The 23,447-nt window shown below is 37.2% G+C and overlaps 1 protein-coding gene across 1 annotated transcript in view; it reads right to left on the bottom strand.

The window, feature by feature from the left end:
• LOC139125644 (coiled-coil domain-containing protein 191-like) overlaps positions 1 to 20,078 on the bottom strand; it is a 218,719-nt gene extending 198,641 nt beyond the window's left edge. Inside the window, exon 1 of the mRNA XM_070691743.1 lies at positions 19,961 to 20,078. The gene's annotated coding sequence lies outside the window, so the exon portion shown is untranslated. The remainder of the gene's footprint in view (positions 1 to 19,960) is intronic.
• Positions 20,079 to 23,447: the final 3,369 nt, after the last annotated feature.

A 23,447-nucleotide genomic window follows, 5' to 3' on the forward strand; every position in this document is an offset into this window, starting at 1 on the left:
TCACATCACTGTACACAGCAGTGTTTTCACATCACTGTACACAGCAGTGTTCTCACATCATTGTTGTCACATCACTGTACACAGCGGTGTTCTCACATCACTGCATACAGCAGTGTTCTCACATCACTGTACACAGCAGTGTTCTCACATCACTGTACACAGCGGTGTTCTCATGATTCGCTGTGCACAGCGGTGTTCTCACATCACTGTGCTCAGCGGTGTTCTCACATCACTGTACACAGCAGTGTTCTCACATCACTGTACACAGCAGTGTTCTCACATCACTGTACACAGCGGTGTTCTCACATCACTGTACACAGCGGTGTTTTCACATCACTGTACACAGCAGTGTTCTCACATCACTGTACACAGCAGTGTTTTCACATCACTGTACACAGCAGTGTTCTCACATCACTGTATACAGCAGTGTTCACACATCACTGTACACAGCGGTGTTCTCACATCACTGCATACAGCAGTGTTCTCACATCACTGTACACAGTGGTGTTCTCACATCACTGTACACAGTGGTGTTCTCATGATTCGCTGTGCACTGCGGTGTTCTCACATCACTGTGCTCAGCAGTGTTCTCACATCACTGTACACAGCTGCAGTGTTCTCACATCACTGTACACAGCACTGTTCTCACATCACTGTACACAGCGGTGTTCTCACATCACTGTACACAGCAGTGTTCTCACATCACTGTACACAGCAGTGTTCTCACATCACTGTACACAGCGGTGTTCTACATAACTGTACACAGTGGTGTTCTCATGATTCACTGTGCACAGAGGTGTTCTCACATCACTGTACACAGCGATGTTCTCACATCACAGTACTCAACACTGTTCTCATATCACTGTACACAGCGGTGTTCTCACATCACTGTACACAGCGGTGTCCTCACATCACTCTACACAGCGGTGTTCTCACATCACTGTACACAGCTGTGTTCTCACATCACTGTGCACAGCGGTGTTCTCACATCACTGTACACAGCGGTGTTCTCACATCACAGTACTCAACAGTGTTCTCACATCACTGTACACAGCGGTGTTCTCACATCACTGTACACAGTGGTGTTCTCATGATTCACTGTACACAGCGGTGTTCTCACATCACTGTACACAGCGGTGTTCTCACATCACAGTACTCAACAGTGTTCTCACATCACTGTACACATGCAGCGGTGTTCTCACATCACTCTACACAGCGGTGTCCTCACATCACTGTACACAGCAGTGTCCTCACATCACTGTACACAGCGGTGTTCTCACATCACTGTACACAGCAGTGTTCTCACATCACTGTACACAGCGGTGTTCTCACATCACAGTACTCAGCAGTGTTCTCACATCACTGTACACAGCGGTGTTTTCACATCACTCTACACAGCGGTGTTCTCACATCACTCTACACAGCGGTGTCCTATCATCACTGTACACAGCGGTGTCCTCACATCACCGTACACAGTAGTGTTCTCACATCACTGTACACAGCAGTGTTCTCACATCACAGCGGTGTTCTCACATCACTGTACACAGCGGTGTTCTCACATCACTGTACACAGCGGTGTTCTCACATCACTGTACACAGCAGTGTCCTCACATCACTGTACACAGCGGTGTTCTCACATCACTCTACACAGCGGTGTCCTCACATCACTGTACACAGCAGTGTTCTCACATCACTGTACACAGCAGTCTTCTGACATATCACTGTACACAGCAGTGTCCCGGATCACTGTACACAGCGGTGTTCTCACATCTCTGTACACAGCGGTGTTCTCACATCACTGTACACAGCGTACATCACTGTACATAGCGGTGTTCTCACATCACTGTACACAGCAGTGTTCTCACATCACTGTACACAGCGGTGTTCTCACATCACTGTACACAGCAGTGTTCTCACATCACTGTACACAGCGGTGTCCTCACATCACTGTACACAGCGGTGTTCTCACATCACTGTACATAGCAGTGTTCTCACATCACTGTACACAGCAGTGTTCTCACATCACTGTACACAGCAGTGTTCTCACATCACTGTACACAGCAGTGTTCTCACATCACTGTACACAGCAGTGTTCTCACATCACTGTACACAGCAGTGTCCTCACATCACATCACTGTACCGGGTGCACAGCGGTGTTCTCATATCACTGCATACAGAGTCACACCAATTAAAAGGGCAGCATGTCTGAATGTGTGAAAGGATAATCACATAGTTACATAAAAAGATTTATTTCAAATTGTGTGACAATAAAAGCAATCCATTTTCAGCGACTGTTACTATATGATTGATGAGGATGGAAACCTCACTGGTCTGTGTTTATTCTCAATTATACAGATGAAGAATAATACAAACCAATCACGTATTGCCTGGAGATGGGAGTGATTTAAACAAGGTCACTCAAAATTGCACAAAAGATAAGAAATGCCAAAGCAAGATCTGAATAGTATCACCATGGTTACTTACCATACATATATAATACTGCACTCGATGGCCCACTTGGTTCCTCATGGTGAAAAGTTGTTTACAATTTTGTTCCATTACTGTTGAAATAAAAGAATTCAAGTATCTGGATAAACTGACATTTACAAATTGAATAGTTACTGTAGCAGTATAGCTAAAAAATTATTTCAACAGGAAGGCAATATCGGGTTCCTTGTATGCTGGTCTGCACTTTGGATTTATATGATATACATGTACATGGAGAAAACATTCTCCTGTATAGAACAATCTCAAAATTTACTGAGTGTCTGAAAGATGGGCTTATCAACATCACCATACATGTAGTAACAGCTGAGATCCTGATCTTTCTTAAGTTACTAAAATAAAACTCTGGAAAACAAGGTACCGGTACACTAAGCAACTCAGAGCAAACAAGCAACACAACAATAAAACACAAATTGCCTAGTTTGCATGATTTGCATACCCTTGGGAGGTTAAGCAATGTTGGCTGAAAAACCGACATCCATCTTTTTTGTTTGGATGATTTGCTTCATGTTCACACAGTGGTGCGTCATCCAGAACAATCTTTGACATATTATGACATACCCACATACCCATGCATGACATGCACAGCCACAGGTACCTGTCTAATCTAATTGATTGTATGTGCGTTCTTTAGCAATTGTATACCAGTATTGCAAACAATATAGGAATAGCAAGTCTCATAAACTGCAAAACATTTTTGAAATTGAAAACCATTATTATGTACTATTTATTGTGTACTTTCCAGAGCTGATCAGAGAGTCAGGTAATAGCTTGACCTTTGACCCATACAAAACATGCACTCTATTTGCTTTTACAAGGACATGACAAGTTGCTGGGTGACTTGTCTTGTACACCTGTAACAGTCATTTCACCTGATTGTGTTACTGCTGAATTGCCTATCGAGTTGCTAGCAATGAGTTAAATATCTTGTGTATAAAATCAAGTTTTCAATTGTTTCTTTGCCTTCCTCATTTAACAACCATGGTGACCTGTGCAGAGGGAAACTGGTTTGAAGGCACACAGTCCATGTAGCCGACAATGAGATGCAAATGATATGCGGTTAAGGTCTCCTCAACTAACTTTCAGCTGGTTGTTCACTTTCTACTATTTTTATAGTATTTTATACAAAGGCACAGACTTATTCTACCTGCAACTTAAAACTGATAGTGATTTTGTAGCCTATTCTTGACAATTTTTCATAGTTTTTGGTAGCCGGTAACAGACACTTCGTGTTCGTGTCGGCTACATGGACGATCTGCCGGTTTGAAAGGGCAGTAGCTGTAACTTTTGATGATTTTGGATTTATTTTGTTTTTATGTTAACTGCAGTTTAATTCTTGTGCTACACCAAATTTGCTATAGAACATGTTTAGCATGGTGTAGAACATGTATAACATATTTTGGTAGTGTTAGGCTTGTCAACTGAACCTGTACTGCTACACATACCTGCATGTTGACTGTTATTGTTGACAAGTGAATTCTTATATGGAGTAAGGCAAAGCTATGACACAGAGAAAAACGTTTTGGTAGGAGTCACAGCACTTTATCAAGGCATCGTAGCAGCCTATCAGACAATTTCAGTCACAGGTTTGATTTATGACCTCAAGGGAGGGCAACATGTTACCAAGGAAACACTTACTACCAAAGTTGGGATGCATGGTGTCATAGCAGGCTGGAGGAAAGCACAAACCCCTTGTGGGATCATACTGCACATTGGCAATGTGGTACAATGGTCCCTGTGGATCCGCATCAGCAACCCCACAGAACTTTATTGAACTTTTAATAATTTAAAAGCAATTGAAATTCCAGTGGAAAATATAACAATCTCTAATATAGTGTGGTAGCTCCCTTGTTTGTTTGTTTGTGGGTGTATTTTATAGGGGTATTAATGGTGGTGGGTAAGAGGGAATTTGTCAGTTGTGAACATCAGTGTGGCGGGAGTTAAAATGGCTACATACACCATGGCGATGAGGAGGAGAAAGTTAGCACTGCAGGTGGCTGATGGGTGATGATCCAACTACATGTACCAGCTAGATTGGTTGTCGAGCAAGTACAATATGCATGCATGTTAGTATGAGGTGGATGTGGCTTTCATTGGTGTACCGGTAGTGTTGACGTGCTACTGTAGTATTGGGGTGATAAGAGACCACAGAAAAATACATGTAGCTTACCCAATGTAGTAGATATGGCCAAGGTCTCTGTGACCTCAATTCATCCAAAGAAGTTTGCTATCGGTAAATTACAAAACATTGACAGCCAGGACAAAAACTACATGATGCTCCATGATGTGACTGCAGTGTGACTGCGAGCGTCTGTAAAATGTCAAACAAACACAGAAAAGAGTAATTAACACATACCTGTCTCTTTGTAATCTAGCTGTTCTACTTGTCTTGTTCAACTGTCTGGAAAATGACAGTGATGTAAAGTGACTGCAAATAAACAAAATGACTTCAGTTTTTCAAGAAAACTTGGTCAAAATTAGGTTACTTTGTTCAAAAATTGCCATGTAATCCTCTAGGTTCCATTAAAGTGTTAAAAAATATGAAATAATAAACTCACAATGAAGTGATTACAAAATTTCAGACTAGTCTTTGTAAATTTACTCATGCAATCAAAAATAATTTGGTTATACAAAAGAAATTGATTCTTGATAAAAATACTTCTTATTTATGTGACTGACTTTGTTTAAGAACAATTCAATTGAGCCTGTTTCCGAGGTGATATGATTTTCAATGGAGATGTTTAATACAGTGCAAAAACTTTCTGATGAAATCAGATTACTCTTTGAGAGTGCAAGACAGTCCCCCGGATGACTACAATACAAAACTACTCACATCACAATGCAGTGTTGTCAGACAGTGTTAAATGTATCAGCACGGTAGTAATGATGTCCAAACAAGCAGTGAAAATAAAAGACTTCAAGCATTATGTGTCATTGTGAGGAAAATTAAGGGACAACAGTTGTAAAGCTGTACTTTTTTCAGCATTTTGTTCTGTGTCATGTTTACATTTTCTTTTTCTGCCTCTGCGCACACTTTGAAGCCTATCACTCACTGAGCAAACACTACCTTTATTGCATTTATAATATGCCTAATTGTTGTTAATGTAGTAAGTGCCTTGAAAGTGAAAGACTTTTACTCAAACTTTCCTCTAGGAATCTTTCAACATTCTCTTTCAAAATCAAAAATCAAAATTTGGGGTCACCGTGAAAAAAGAAACAAAGTACCAAAGATTTACCAATATTTGACATTCAAAATGGCCGAAATCCTTGTGTTCAATCTTTGGAGATAAATAAAATTTGCTATTTTTGAAAATCTAAGCTAATGATAAGTTTTCTTACACCAAGAGCTCTAAAATGAACCCTCACAAGTGGGGAAAGTGGCATATCAGAAAAAAAATTGTAAAAGATTGAGATTCTGAATATCTGTCCTCGAGGTGCATTCTACCTTAATAGGAAATAATTAAACTAAATTAAAAATTAAATTAAATTTAAGTCATCAATATCAATGTGGATACAGGGATTGTCACAAGCTGAACACTATGTATTTCTAAATATTCTATTTTTCCAGCCCCTTTCAGCCATACAGGTCAAATGTCACCTCAGAAATCAATGGTCTTTGAGTCAGACTATTCTAGTGAATGGGTGGAGAGACTAGAGGTGACCATGAAACAAGATAAGAAACAAAAAATACTGAAAAAGCATCAAAAGTATAAGCTATAGTGTAACATTAATTCTAACATTTCATTGGCAACTGTGGATAAATTCAATGAAAACAAAATTTGGTGTTTGTGTCTTTTTCTGTTGCATGCTGGATACTGTCAATTGAGCATTCATTGTCATGAAATTATAAAATATGATGCCAACAAATAGAAGTTGACTTGTTGACACTGTTGTTTTGCAAGAAAAAATTGAGAAAAACAGTATCTTTTGTCTGACCTTAAGTAGTTTACTACTTTGGAACTCATACCCGTATGTACATGGCCTCTATATATATAAAACAAATGACAAAAAGTATTTCAACAACTCTTCAAAAAGTATATCAAAATATAACATAAAGTGTGCCTTCAAAATTACATCAGATAATGTTGATAATCTGATAATTATTACATGCCTCGTGTATCGTACGTCGTGCGCTCCATAGGATTCAATGGTAACTCGCCGATGATGTCGCGGGCCGCATAGTCATCACTGGACCGAAGATGAACCGGAACTATTTTCAACTTGAAAACTTTTGGATGTAAAAGTCTTGAAATTTCATGTTTTGCACAGAAAATCCGGTTTTGGAAAATTTTGCATAAAAATATTGATAAACCGCATAACAGTAGTTTAAATATGTCGATGCGCCATTCGGTGATGAAAATCATTCTATTTTTAACTGTTTTTCGTCTAAAATGAAAATAAAGCATTTGACTATATTTTGCCAATAAACGTAAATATTTTTGGTGCAAACTGAGTAAGAGAGGCATGTAATAAAAACATTATAGCCGAAACAAGGGACTATGTACCCTCGGGGCAGGAGACCATTTGCCCTCCTTACGTCGGGCAAATGGTCACCTACCCTCGGGCACATAGTCCCATGTTTGGGCTATAATATATAATATATGTCAACTTCTGGACCACTTTAATGATCGATTTTGAAGAGAAGTGAACAGCAAACAATGTAACATTTTTCACAAAATATTTGCTCTCTCCTCTCAGAATTTTTTAGGTGGAAAGCAGGACAATGGGCAAAATTGTTAAACTGTGAAGCAAAAATCAAGGAGAGAATAACTTATTTTACCCTTGTTTGTGTTATTTTTGATAAATTATTTGTATTTTTAATTTAATCTGTTTAATAACATTATCACGCTGAATGTTGAAGTAAGTTTAGTTACAAATTGCCCCTAACCTTTAGGTGCAATAATATGACATTTTGTGACACCTAAACATTGATTTCAGCTTTGAGTCTTGTGGTGCAGTTAAGAGCTGAATTTATTTAGACCTAAATATTTAAGAAACTTGTGGCTACTGCATTTCAGATTTGGTAACATTAAAAAATTGGGGTTTTTTTACCGCACCAGAGAAATTTCAATGTCAGCAGAAAATTTCCATATCAATGCTTTTCTTAGTAAAATAAAATAAACTTTACCTGCAGCTCCTGTGAATAAATATTGACCTTTACCCTCTTCATTACTCTGCAGGTCAAACATGGACATTGCAGGTATTGGGCAGTATGCAGTCTGGTACAGAGCCAGGACAGTTTAATTCACCACATGGTCTGGCATGGCATGGAGATCAGCTTGTGATCTGTGACACAGAAAACCATCGCATACAAATACTCAATAAGAATAAGTTGGTCATAGAAATTATCAGATTTGATGGTCAGTTTGACAAAGAATTCAAGCCATATGCTGTGGCCATATCCCCTGATGGTCACTTTTTTATCACTGACATCGGTAATAACCAAATAATTATTTGTGACCAAAATAAAAAAATATTCAAATTATTCCCCAAAGTGCAGACATTGAGGTTAGGAGCATTACTGTAATGGCATCATTTATTTTTGTCACTGACAGCAAAGGTAAAAGTTTGATCAAATACAACATCAAAGATGGAAAACTTGTTGCAAGAGTCAGTGATCTATTCAGTGATCCACACTCTGTAATGGCTACTAGCAACAACCATCTCTTAGTGTCAGATAGAGACAAACATGTCATTCATGTTTTAGATTCTGATTTGAATTTTCTGAATTCATATCGCAATGATAGGTTAAAGTCTCCACAAGGCTTGGATGTCGATTCACACGGCAATATTTATATTGGTACATGGGAGAGTAATGGCATTGTAAAACTGAGATCTGATGGACAATTGGATTGTGTATTATTTGAAGGTAAATGGTATTACCCAGAGTTCATTGCAGTCAATGATGACATCACAACAACAATTGCTTTCACAACGAGGTATGGGTCCGTCCACCAAATCAGTGTATACTCTGTATCAACATAGATATGCATTACAATCTAATCAAAATATCACCATTTTTAACACATTTTTCACATCCTACACCCCAAGTTTGGACTAAAAATCTCTTGTCCTCAACTCGACACAGAACTTCATGTGCATCTGGATCAGAATTGTGAAAATTTTGGTGAAAAATTCAGGAATTTTTTGAAAATGCATTGAAAGCAATGGACGGTCTGCATCGGTGACGTCATCGATTGTTTGTTGACTTCAAGTAAAGTAGGTCACTAGGTTTTCTCCATTTTCTCAAAATATAGAAATTTTAGACATCAAGTGTGGGCTAAAAATTTCTTGTTCACAACTTGATGGACACGTTTATGGTAACTGGAAACCAAGTTTTAAAAATTTGGGTGAAAAATTTCTGACATTTTCATAAATGCATTGATTGCAATGAGCAGTTTGAATTGGTGACGTCACTGGAATGCCAAGTAAAGTTGGTCATGATAAGAATTTCTCAATTTTTGGAAGAATTACAAAATTTAGACATCAAGTGTGGGCTAAAATTTTATTGTGTATGAGTCGCTAGACTTGTCTATAGTGACCAGAATCCATGATGAGAATTTTTTGTGAACAAAATATGAGTAACTTTTGATGAATCATAATGAATGAATGAAAACAATCAATTGATTCTTGAAAATGCAATGTTTAAAATTCAATCATTGAAATTCTCAAAATGGTTTTCGGATTAAAAACTGATTTCCGTACTTTGTACGGATTGACGGGTTACATCCAAAGCAAAACCGGCGATTTAATGATTTTTCAAACTCACAACAATGGAATATTTTGATGAGATTGTGTATTGGACTGTCCTGACAAACCATCAGATCTCAATTACACCAGAGACAAACGACCGGTACGGTTCATTTGTCAGTGAAATGTACTTGTAAAACATTACCTGTATATCCTGTGATAACTCCTGCATAATATGTGCTAGATAGTCCAATTCGATGTAGATGGCAGGGATAGAAATACTTTTTATTTCTCGTGGCAAAAGTTTGCCACCGGATATAAAATCAGGTGGCAATTATGAAAAATCTGGTGGCAGTTTAACACATCATGTGATTGGTATAGTACAACATTTTTTCATTGCCACATACACATTCTAATTTATAAATTCTTGAAAATATGGTGAGTACACGTCACAAAAAATCAACTCAAACTGCAGGCCTCGAAAAGTTTTTTTTCAAACTTACTAACCGTGGGACACGTGAATTTCATTTTTACTTGCCCGAGAGGAAAAATTACTTGCCCTAAAGTTATAATAACTGTACTAGTTGTTTGTAACAGAGAGCAAGAGTTTGGCCATATGAAGTGAATTCAAACAGGGAAAAAAACAGATTCAAACATGAACTACATTCTTGTTAAAATGAAGGACTATTACCAAATCTGAAATGTCGCAGAAGAAATGTGAGAATACTTTAGTTTTTTCTGTAGATTTGGCCATCTAGAAAACATCTTTGAATTTGGAATTTTTCCACAACCTAATCCAAATTAAAATCTTTGCATAAGAGTAATAAGATTGTGTGATTTACAATGTGCATGGCTGGCTGCTGCTCTTTATTATCAAGCTGAGATCACAAACAACTGCTTTGCTAGTGTGCATATGTACATCTGCAACCCTTTTACCTGTTTACATGTTTACTAACTGAGCACAGCCGTCTTTCAAAGTTTTATTTTGATGAATGTATTCGTCAAGAGAACAGATTCAAGTTTCGTTTTCGTTATTCTCTCCAGTGCAGATTTGTTTTCTGTAAGTGAGAGCCGATCCCTAACAGCCAAGGTCACGTAATTTGAAACTGTCTGCATCTCACGCAATACGTAGCTGCAATAAGCTTATGTGGCCTCCTTGGTCGACTGAGCCCGTTTCGACTATGATGTAAACTTGCACTTTTTCAACTGTGGGTTGATTTACGTTGAACAGTAAGCATTGCCGAGATCCATGGCTTCGAATAAGTTTACAACCATTTACCAAGCACATGGTGCAAGTACACTATCGCGTGAAGCCGATCGACTGTCATACGACTCATACACCTGCACAAAGAGAATGGCAACCACTGAGCATACCACTTTACGGCACACATACAAAACAGTGAGTTCACTCCGTGTCGTCGGAGAGAACATGTCGCAAAACTCTATTTTTACGACATTTTGTGTTTTACAACAGTGAGAACGATTATTTTGCGATGTCGGGCTGATTTTCAAGGGTTTTCAGAAAAAACTTCTGAGAGTTGAAGGACTTACAATGATTGTAGGTGTGTACAGACCTAATGAAATACGTTTTCAACTTCAAGCTTGAATTGTCCAGAGCTTAGTTAATTCAACCGCTGGTGCACTTGCCCGTCGGACGGCCGGGAAGCATATTGATATTGATTGTACTTGCCGCGCCCGAACGCAAAATTCACCAGCCACGGGCGTCGGGCGATAGGAATTTTTGAGCCCTGTACTGGCTAATGAATTGCAAGTCTTTATTGTTATTAAATTCATGCAGGCTGCAGTTTGGCTTTGTTTTCAAAATGTCACAACATGCTTTTATCTTGTGTCGTATGACTGCATATGCGGCTATCACAGAGTGCAACAACATGTCAAGTGTACAAAAGCTGCTGTCATCGATATGGAGATTAGCCAATCACAAGTTTGGATTCACGCTGTGTTTTCATTCATGCCGAAATGTCGCAATAGCGCTGATCGCAAATGACGTCACTGTTCTCTCTCATTAATATGCATAAATAAACATTTGTCCGCATTTTCCGCATAAACGACGAAAATAAAACCTGCAAGTGTTAGAAAGGCTATTTAGCGTCACACTTATTCGTATGAATTGATGACTGAGACTACAAGCTGCAACAACAGCCGCGCATACAACGACAAAATTTGTCCGAATTTCAGCATATTTGTCCGAAAGTCGCGCGTGTGCAGCTATATTTAGTAACAAACCCGAAATCGCGATCAACGCTATTAGTTTGGGTTTTTTTGGCTAATGAGTTTTTCCGCAGTCAGACAACGCGTGTTCCTTCAATGTTCCTTCATTCAAGCCGTAGGATCGATGACATGATGACCCAAAATTTAGTGGCAGAAAAATACCACCAGAAAAAAATTTTGGTGGCAGATTGACAGTTTTTGGTGGCAAATGCCAACATTGCCACCGATTATTTCGATCACTGGATTGTATACTCCAAATATAAACGTTTACCTCCATGGTTTACGGAAAGTAAACGAAGGACAGCAGACACGATCTGTCGGTCATGAACTCAATATTATGAAACATGTGACTCAGTGCTATCGCCCTCATAAGGCGTAAGTCGTTTCACATTTACATTCGTTTGGAAGAGGGCGCCATAACAAGTTTCTCCAAGACAGCGACAGCTTGGCAGTTCCACATGTTGAAGCTCCAGCGCAAGCTTGTTGAATGAATGAACAGTTAACATATTTCCGCGAATGTAGTGATGATGGAGTTGCAAACTTTAATCTGTGCGTACGCTATCGTGAAAGCGATACATTTTGATCATGTAGAAAACATTTATAAGGCAACACCATGAAGAGACATTTAATTTGTTATGTTCGATAAGCCTAAAATTTGTTATAAATTAACCTTAGTCCTACTACGATATAGGACAAAATATAATAAAAAAATTACACAATTTGTCTTCGATATCCAACATCCCGCAAGTTCGAAAACTATCGAGATCTTCACTCAAGTTATTTCAATTTCTTGTGAACAATTACTTTTTATGATGTAATGAGAACATTTAGATGCTTTTCTTTTATGTAACTGATCAATTTATGAACGATACTACTTTTCAACATTGTGTAACGTTTTTCCCATGTATAAAATTATGACACATTACTATTACATAACCAAATCTACTTCAAATGCGACTCTATGCTTTATTGAGTTTGATTTCAATCTTGTATTTTGAATCAAAAGTGCTTTAAAATTTTATAAAGTTTCATTTTAAGTGGTCAGTTTCAACAGACATTGGGATGAATTTGTAAAATATTTATTGTGGAGCAAATCCCTCTTGTATACTTATATAGAGATATAGAAAAAAAAGTATATTCTGAATCTATTGGTAGGACTTTTATTGATATGATCGGTACTGATATCTGTATTAATGATATTAAATTCCTTCAGAGTGCCATTCAATATGAAAACAGAAAACACTACACGTTTCTTTTGCATATTTAATCGTTGTTGTAAATCTTTCTTCACCAAAGATGAATCTGCATATGCTGTTGATAGTTTGGACAGTTTTCTCTAAATGTTTTTAAAAAATATTCTATATATATTTCTTGTAAATACTTCTCACATTTCATCATGACGGGATGCTTGCATCTAAAAAACAGTGCACTTTTTGGGGCTCTTTCTGCACTGATAATATGCAATCTAAAGTAGTTATATCAGATATAATCAGACATTACATAACGCTTAGTCAACAACTTCAGATACCAATAGCTTGGCCGGTACTACTTTATGCCAAGGTATTGTACAGTGAAGCGGCACAAACTCAGTCTCGTGTAAACCTTGACAACAGTATTATCATTTCAGGACATCGGAATTTGTTCCTACTTTTATTAATTTGAACTAACATATGGCTTGTAGTATATTTATAGGTCCTATTCTGTGAAAATTAGGGTACAATGTTCAAAGAAGTTCAAGGCAAACGATTATCTGTATGAGTGAAATCTATAAGCAAAGAGATCTCTTCCCTTTACAGTCGCTTAATCGCCATCTCTAATCACATATTGCAAACAGCTTACGAGATGGCAAATAACTTTATTTAGGAACTCCATACCCCTTAAAACCCCTATTCCAAAGAGTGAATGTGAATTGAATATGCATTGGTTTTTAGAAGGAAACGTCCCCTAATGTGTTTGTTGAAATCAATATACTGGTCTGATATTTTCATTATTAATTTGTCAATAAGTGTATTTTAGAATAGAGCATTTAATCATCTGTGAAATTTTTGAGGCAAGTCATCTTGTGTATAATGATTAATTATTGAACACTGTACAGTTTTGGTTGGATGTTAAAGAAGACATTTAAAGAAATCTTGTATTTGACCGTTTGTAATAGGTTTTACCACTGAGAAGACGCCATTTTCAAACTTTCATTTGTCTCAAGTTTCAATTCAATGCACAGTCCATGATCTCATTGACACATCTTTCTTCCATAAACACTGAAATACATGTTCAATGCAAATCAAAAACAAAACAAAGAGAGCTATGTCATGCTGTGAGTTTTTTTTCCAAAATCCGAATAAATCTTTACCACAAGAGATGTTCAATAATACTAAATTTACTTTGAAAATTGTACATAAAGCAGCTGGACAATAGAAATACTCAAACAAATAGTAATTAGATCACTTCATGTAAATCAATAGTCACGGTTCATAGTCAGTTGTTTGTATTTTTGTAATAAGTTATAATATTTAACACAAAGGTTAAAAATTAAAAATAAAGTTCATGCATTGCTACATCTGTTACTGTCTTCATTCTTTCAGAGGAAGAAATGCAAGAAAACAACAAACATGCATTTTGTAAAATATAAATATTCATTTATCTCAAATTAATGTATATAGTATTTCATAGTTGTATTTTATACTTGGATTTTATATTTCAGCATATTTCAGCCCCATGACAAAATATATATGTCACACAAAATAAATAATATAGAGCAGTAAAACAAAAAAAAGTACTAGTAACAGCTGAACAACGATAACTCTGACTGTTGGTGTCTTTCAAAATAAATATTTTATATATTTCTTTCTAAAAACCCTAAATTTCTGACTGAAATCGAAAAGTCTTTATCTTCTATCAGCAGATTTTACCAACTCTCTCAAGCTTCTATTCTATGTGTTTTGGCGGATAAATAAGCTGCAAATATTGTAGATATCTTTGGACAGAATATCTTGGAATGTTTTCATTTTTGACATAGATCTTGAGCTCACCTGCTTCTCACCATGGGGGAAAACATTTTTTATAATGCGAAAACTATCTTCAAAACTTAGTTACCATTGACTGATGTACAGAAATGATGAAATAAGTGAGTGTACAAGTAAATGAAAATCATCCAGGAAATATAAAGTGAAGACACTGTTCCGTACACTGTTGATGAAAATTGGACATACTGGTATACTACGATAAATTAGAGGAAAAAAACCTGAAACAATTCACTTCGGGTGCTTAGAGTTGAAGGAGCGAGACCTATCAATCATTAACTATCCAGGTACAGTTCTTGTTTGTGGAAATGTTTGCCTACCAAAACTTCTGAATACAGGAAAAACCTTGCAGAAAAGTTACATTTGTTGAATGGAGCTCTTTTAGAGGACAATGTTGAACATTGACAACAACTCATTTTGCATTCGTATCATCATGCACTGTTACTATTTACTGCTCTGTCATAAATTTAATCGAAGGTCATGACCTGTAACACCCAAGGTCCAGCAGTTGACCTCACTGGAATAGGCAGAGCGCCCTCTTCAGGTATAAAAGGTCTTGAACAAATCATTGAATACTATGATACACCAAAGTCTGGAGTCTGGAAGTATAGACTGAACTTTCTTTCTCATTTCTTCCATCCTCTTCCGACGTCTTTCTTCTTCTTTCACAACCTGCGGGTATCTCCTCCACGAACTGAAAGCAGTATTCGCGATTCGACTGTGCAGGATAAACACACAGCGTGATGAAAAAGTCAGAGGTGATAACATTGAAAGCTTGGTGTGTGTTATGACTGTATGTGCTGTTTCCTCGATACAAAACTATTCTCATTATTCTAAATCAAAGAATCAGTTGAAATTTCAGTAACTGTTACTTAAAACACAAGACAATCAATTAACTTTAAATATTATGGTGCAAAATGATTGATAAAATAAAATGGTGAAAATATCAGGTCCTCAATGACCAAAGTAGTATATCGTTTTCTAATTATCACTGGGAAAAATCTACCAAAGCAAGTCATTGAAGTCATCACATGATAGGTCTAATGAGGCCAAAGATTTTGAAGATCTACAGAGTGTTGACTGTGAGTAAACAGACAATGTAGTTCTAAGAGGTAACAAGTCATCGTTGATGACACAGTCCCCGCTTGTCCATTTTGTTATAATCTTTGGTGTCTAGGTAGCTGTGGTCTAGGTAGCTGACATGACATTGATGCAACGGGTGCATCAGGCCTGTGACTTGCATAATAAAGTAATCTGAGGAACGTTCAATAAATGACTCATCTCTGCCGGTAATGACCACTGAAGGAACTTTTTGATTACATCACACATAACGATGCCCTCACTGCCTCTAGTGTCATGACGGCACATACTATACACATGGTTTGGTGGAATTTTCGAAATGGTATGGGATCGGGTATGTTGTTGTAATCAGCCATTCGGATCATATAATGAAACAAATTAATGTGCACAAGAATGCAGCCATAGCATATCACGTTTGAACAAAATCAGTCCAACGAGGGACAGTGACCTATGTTTATGTTTCAAAGACATAAAAAATCACACCAAAATTGAAATCAAATGGCTGTCTATTGACCATATGGATCATAGCACAAAATTAGTAGACATGCATATGTATGCCATAGTACTTTATCTTTGTACCAAGTCTCAACAACATTGGTTAAGGAATATTTGCATATGATTAAGCCTCAAAGACATGAAAAAACCCAAAAATGACCATCTGGCAGCGATATTGGAAAAAAATGACAATCTGGCAGCCATATTGGAACATGTCACAAAGTAAATTGACATGTATATGTGTGCCATAGTGCTTGATCTTTGTACCAAGTTTGGACAAAATGGGAGTAATGACCTTTGAATTACGCTTCAAAGACATGCAAAATTCCAACAAAATGGCAGTTCTGCAGCCATATTGGATCCTTTCGCAAGGTTAATTGATACATGCATATGTATGCCATATTGTTTTGCCTTTGTGCCAAGTTTGAACAAAATCGGTTCAAGGATGTTTGAGTTATGGTTCAAAGTCATGAAAAAAATCGCAAAAAAATGGCCGCCTGTCGGCCATATTGGATCATATCACAAAATAAATTGGTGTTCATATGAAGGGCATAATGTTTTGCTTTTCTGCCAAATTTGAACAGAATCGGTTCAAGGATGTTTGAGTTATGGTTCAAAGACATGAAAAATCGCAACAAAATGGCCGCCTCGCGCCCATATTGGATCGTATCGCAATATAATTTGACATGCATTTGTAGGCCATAGTGTTGTGCCTTTGTGCCAAATTTGAACAGAATCTGCTCAAGGATGTCTGAGTTATGGTCCAAAGACATGAAAAATCGCAACAAAATGGCCGCCTCGCGCCCATATTGGATCGTATCGCAATATAATTTGACATGCATTTGTAGGCCATAGTGTTATGCCTTTGTGCCAAGTTTGAACAGAATCTGCTCAAGGATGTCTGAGTTATGGTCCAAAGACATGAAAAATCGCAACAAAATGGCCGCCTCACGCCCATATTGGATCGTATTGCAAAATAATTTGACATGGATATGAAAGCCATAGTGTTATGCCTTTGTGCCAAGTTTGAACAGAATCTGCTCAAGGATGTCTGAGTTATGGTCCAAAGACATGAAAAATCGCAACAAAATGGCCGCCTCGCGCCCATATTGGATCGTATCACAAAATAAATCAACGTGCATCTGTAGGTCATAGTGCTATGCCTTTGTGCCAAGTTTGAACAAAATTGGTTCTGCAGTGTCTGAGAAACTGTTGATGACGGACGGACGGACGGACGGACGGACGGACGCACGGACGGGACCCAATCTATTAGTCCCCGCCGGACTTCGTCCGCGGGGACTAATAAGGCAGGCCAACAGACTACAGAACTGATACTACTGTATCCTGCCTCACTCCACCACTATTAAACTAAATTGCAGACAAAATGGATTTTGTTACTCACTACTGATTGTGTTCAGCAGCCAGTTCTTCCTTTCTCATCATAGACAGTCTTTCCTCAGTGGTGTAGTCTTGCCAAAGTTTGAAATATTTCACCTTGGTTGTGTAGGAGTAATGTCTCCTTGCTTTCTGCAGCTGTATGGACTGTAAATGACCATACTGTAAAATAAAAATAAAAATATCCTTTGTTAGATTATGTTTTAGTTTCTGTACATTCGTTTTCTTATACAATGTCTGTCAAAAGTAACACCTTTTCACATTCAGGGCTTCTATGATTTATGCCCCAAACAAATATCTGTTTCCTATTTCTAGGATAATAGGTGTCTATAACAATGGTTTTGGTTCATTAAAAAAATCAGAAATAAATTTCAACCATGATGAGAAATGACTGACCCGTCTCCATAGCATAAATGTTCTCCTGACAAGGATATAGTTGTACATCTCATCTGCCAAGCGTTGTTTCTCTTGTACAGTGTCCTGTGTTATCTTTTTCCATGGAGTAAAACATTTCTGTATCAATACCATGTTATGATGATCTATAGCAATCTGCATGTTGTGTCTGGATATCTGTACAAGTCTCAACCATGGTGCCAGTCCTTTGTTTCTTAGCAGTGTTTGTCTGTAGTGTTCATCTGCCTTGCTATTCTGTCTCTTTATCTGATCCAGTCTCTCCTGCTTCTCTTCTTCTTTCTGCAAAAACAAAAAAAACAAAACAAACAAACAAACATACAAACAAAAAACGAAAATATTTCCGGCTTTGATGAAATGTTATCTCATTGATCAACAGTGGCATTGAACATAGCATGTCTGTGCAATTTCGTGCACTGTAATTCTCGCTAGCTCAAGAGTGTTTGTCTTGTCCGATGGGAGTAAACTTTATGATATTGAAATGCATTGTCGGTAAAAGTCAACGTCTCGCTACTACAATAGTTTGAGATAGTGATTTAAACGTTTAATGCTAATGTTATTGCTTTCATGGTAAAAATAGTTTGGTTATGAATCTAGCTGAACTCATGCATCTATTCAACATTGTCTTGTCTAAATTCCTGTATCACCTAAAACTTTACTTTGGCTTCAGTATTCTTGTGTATTTTTGCCATATTGAAAAATATACTCGACTACATAAGACTTTTATGATCCACTTTGGTGGCAAATCGTATTTAAGGTACCAGGAATTATGAGAGATTGATTGATTAATTAATTGATTGGTGGGATGGATGGTTGAGAAGAATAATCATCCCGCCTGATTTGAAACATTCTTCAACTTGTCATCAGGGTTTTTTCCATCCCTGAATAAACCTTGTTGGTTGGATAGACCATTCTTCGGGCTTAATTTCATAAATCACTAGACTTCTGACAAGAGTCTATTTTCATAGTTTAGTGAACCTTATGACTTCTAATGGATAACCTCGTTTCAAAAATTTCAAGAAATTACAAGACATTACTTAACCTACCAGTTTTGCCAGTCTCCTCTCTTCACTAAACCTTTTAATCTTAGGTTTCTTCTCAGCTTCTTCTTCCAATCTCTGTTTCTCTTCTCTCTCTTTGATTTGTGCCTGTGTATTAGAAGAAATTAAACCTTATCCTTCAAAATCCCTTAGTAGAGTGTGCTCTTGAGATGCAATTTTCTTAATGAGGACAACACAAATTTACTTTCAAAAACCCATGACGTTGAAATGTACTGTGGGTAAAAAGTTGACTATTCACCACATTAAGAGTTTGAGATAGTGATTTCATAAATACCTTTTACAAAAGATGTAAATATTTTCATGGCAAAAAGTTCTGTTTGTTTGTGAAACTAGCTTAACGCATGCATCTATTCAAAATGTAAGTCATTTGTTGTATAAAGTTCACGCATGCCCTATAATTTTACTTTTCATTGAGGAATCTTAGGCGTTTTGCAGGATGATCTAAATCTTGTAAAGACTTGTTGCATTTTGATCTAACGGACATCTAAAATAGAATACACATACATGTATGATATCAGTGCTTATTTAATACTCATATAGTCAAGTAGAAACTCAATATACCAAAACATTTGAAAAAATGCTGGCAAGACCAATGTTTTCTTTACAGTGAAGCTTGCAGAAGGCAATGGGTCTATTCGTCGTCCATGCCTTCTTTTCCATCGTCCAATCTCCCTCATCTACTGAGCCCGTCCTTCCATCCTTGAGTTCGTCACTCTCTCTTGCCTTTTTCTCTGTTACTCTCCTCTTTCTTACACTAACCATTCTCTTTTCCTATTATTTCTTGTCTTTTCATCAGCCTCAGCTTTCCTCTACCCTATCCTGACAGCTCTCTCCTCCATACCTGTCAATCAAACAGACAGTATGAATACAATTTACCAATCACATACATAAAACAGTGGCCTCAGCTTTCCTCTGTGCTATACCAGCATGCAACAGAGGCTGCCTTGCTACTTCTAAACATACTCTGAACAGTTCAAGGCCTACAAAGCACACATACAAAAATAAGAGCAGTGAATGGCTATACAATGCATACACATGGAAATAGAAACAGTAAATGACTATGTTTTGACTTACCTTTCAGGAAGTTTGTACTTGCTTTGCTGGTTTTCTTGGCGTTGTTCAGTGTAACATTGGAACTTTCATTACTGCTGTCAGAGTGTGTTGTCACTGCTGTGTCTCAGGACTGTGATCTCTAAAACATGAAAAGCAACATTATTTAATACAGTAGCGTGTTTCTATACTGAGACTGATGCTCAGCTGTCAAAATGTTTGTTTAAATACTGGACTAATCAATAATTGTTCTCCGTGTATTCAGACATAGAAAACAAGCTAAACTTGTTCTTTCAAGAATTGACTGCAAAGGAAATATCTACCAGACCAACTCTGTACGACGAAATATAGTACAGCAAATCAGGTTATCAGATTGACTAATGGGTTATTATCCCGGCATTAAACTGCATACATCAACAATATTTAGCATTACACTTTGCGCATATGACAGGTTGCAAGCCATAATTCTGAGATCAGTTTATGTGACCAGACACCTAGTGAATTTATTTCACCTAGCAGTTCACAGACATAAACACAGAACACGCTCTCCTATTGAATAATGTAAGATGACAGAAGTACACAAATATTTGAACAAAAATGCCTATGTTAACTTATGTCCATTTTATTGAAATTGGGGTTAATCAGGCCCTCTATCAGTTATTATTTCATTGAACGTATGATAAGTGTGAATGACAACTCATTGACACATTTGGAATGAGAATGGGCACTTTCATCAGAAAGTTCATATCAAACCCTATAATGATCATCTACACATCCAGCTTGACCTGTGAGACTCTCTGATGTAAAATTCTGTCTGTCTCTCGTCGTATTCCATACGCTGCTTACGTACTTAGTGTCTCCATTTGTTCCAGGTCCTAACCAATCTTCTCCGGTCTGAGGGCCCTGGCTTTGCCCATCTGTATTCCTCTGTTGTTACTGGCTGATACAATGCTGAGAAATGCCTCCATACACACTGCAATGCAGAACAGAATGTGAGATTATCAGAGATCAATAATTGTAAAAAAATTAAAATTTGTTCATCATGTTCAGTTTAACCAGTTTGTCACAATTGGGAGTAGCAACTGTAAATCCTGAAAATTAATACTTTGATGTATCATTAACTGATTATTTTGAATTTTCATTCCTGTTCTGTCAAAGACTGAAATATTCCTAAACGGATGTCTTTAGAAACCAGCTCAGGATGGCAATAGGTCAATATTGCTCCTCAGCTTTTATTATGACGAATGTCACATGTTTTCATCATGCTTCAAGTCCTTTCTCCTGTTATTTGATAATAAATCATTATTTTACAAAATGTGACACGCCTTGGATACAGAGATGCATAACCCTTGTTGGAGAAAACAGTCAGAAATACGTTTGAAAAGAAACTAGTGATATCTGAGAAGGCATTTGTATAACCCTGCAAATAGGTGTTAGTATTTTCATCGAAAGTATGTCCAGCTGTCGTCATCTTCCACTATTTTTTCAAACGTGATATACCTATAAATATCCCAAAACATCAAAATAACATTCAACCCTTGTCTGAATACTATGACCCTATGTAATGAGTAAAAGGTCAATTTTGCACTCAGATAATGGAGACTACAGACACTTTTACAGGTGTATGGATTGTAAACACCCGGCCTTGCACCATGTTAGTGTCTTCATGTTCTACAAATCAATGCGTGGCTGTAATTGGAGTATGCAGGTCAAAGGACAAAACTCCTTGATGGATTGACCCTAAAAATAAATATGTGACAACCAGAGATAACAAATAGATTGAAATGCTATTGTGTTCAACAAGATTTTGACCAGACTGCCTGAAAAACAAATGTGAAACCATAATCACAGAACACATGTTTAAAACCTAGCAAGTTTTTGTTTTTGTTAGGAACATAGTGCACATGTGTACTTGAACAATTTCTATAGACATGCTGTTATTATGTTTGTTATTATAGTACCGTACAAATTGTATCAACTGAGAAACATTCAAATTTACAAATTATTTAGCCCTGGATGGACAGTGATTGTAGAATCATGACTATGGACCATCGTTTAACATGGTTGTTTTACTGTGCCACTGGTTGGATAAGGTTACTAAAAACAACTGGAATAAGTCAGTAAAAAACACTGCAACTGTTGATTCCAAACACATTGGTATTTGCAGTATGGGTGTTTTCAGAATTAGGTAATTATTTAGAGCACAAAATGATCTGAAATACATATTTTTTCACTAATGTATGGCTGTGTCATAACTCTGCCTCACAGTTAAACAAAGTTGGATTCATGCAAACCATGGTATTGACAAGCTCTGTAATTTATATGTGATAAGCTGATTATATGAATATTAGTGGTCATTTATCACTCTCTGTCACTCTGTGAACTCACTTGTCCCTGCACTGTACCTACACAGCACCTACAGTGAATTTACGGAACTGAACTATACATTACATTGAGGAAAGCTTTAACAAGAAAGAGACAATGTAAACAAACACCAAGACAGATTATGTGATAAACAGTGCTTGACCTGATGAAATATACAGAGACAGGTGGACAATAACTTGAATGCCAAAAAACATAGCTACAGTACAGATATGGGCATACAGTAACGGCATTGTTACTACATTTCATCCTTTGATCTGCATTCACATTTCCATGAATGGTCAAATGTTAGACCGTAAATTATTTTGTGATCATGGTACTCAGTCAAACTAGTGTCCCTAGTAAAGGAGATATACGGGGCAAGCACATAGCTGACTCAAAGAAATCTCAGTTCGACCTTGTGTGTACATACAATCACTGTTTTGAAAACAACCATATCTACCTCATTCAATGTAGTCAACATTTTACCACCTAAACACTGTACTGTGACTGTCAAATTGTAAAATGTAGAGACCATCGCCAATACTCAAATTAGGTGTCTGAGTAATCACGGCCATTCCAGGACAAAGAATAGTCGCCCTACTGAGCTTACTGTAAAGAGTAGCTAAATGATTAGTTAAACGATTAGCTTGAGTATCACTAATTTATAAACTACAGTAACCAAGGGTGGGGCAGTTATTTCTAGACCGATAGCTGATCACGTGATTACATTTTATCTACAATGTAGCTGTTTTTACAGTTTCAGTTGAAACCCAAAACAAGAAGATGTTTTTCACCTAGTTTCAGCTGAGAAAACCACTACAGGTTATCAAATCTCATCAGAAATTGTAAAAACAATTACATTGTAGATCAAGTGTTATCAACCTTTTGATTTCTTTGTCAAGACAGGGCTGCCTCAATGCTGGTATTGAAATTAATCAATGAGTCTCGACTACTTAGAAATCTTTTGTGACGCCTGTGCTACATGTGGTCGTTTGTTTGTACAGGCAATGTGTTCGTCCTATTACACTGGGCTGTGTCACCGAATCGAAACTCACTGTAAATGACTTCATACCCTTATTTTACAACTTTGTTGAAACACGTCGGCAGTCATTATCCATCACTGCATATTTGTCTTCCTTAGCAACAC

Source organism: Ptychodera flava, assembly GCF_041260155.1.
Source record: "Ptychodera flava strain L36383 chromosome 3 unlocalized genomic scaffold, AS_Pfla_20210202 Scaffold_25__1_contigs__length_14229661_pilon, whole genome shotgun sequence".
Classification (NCBI taxonomy): Eukaryota; Metazoa; Hemichordata; class Enteropneusta; family Ptychoderidae; genus Ptychodera; species Ptychodera flava.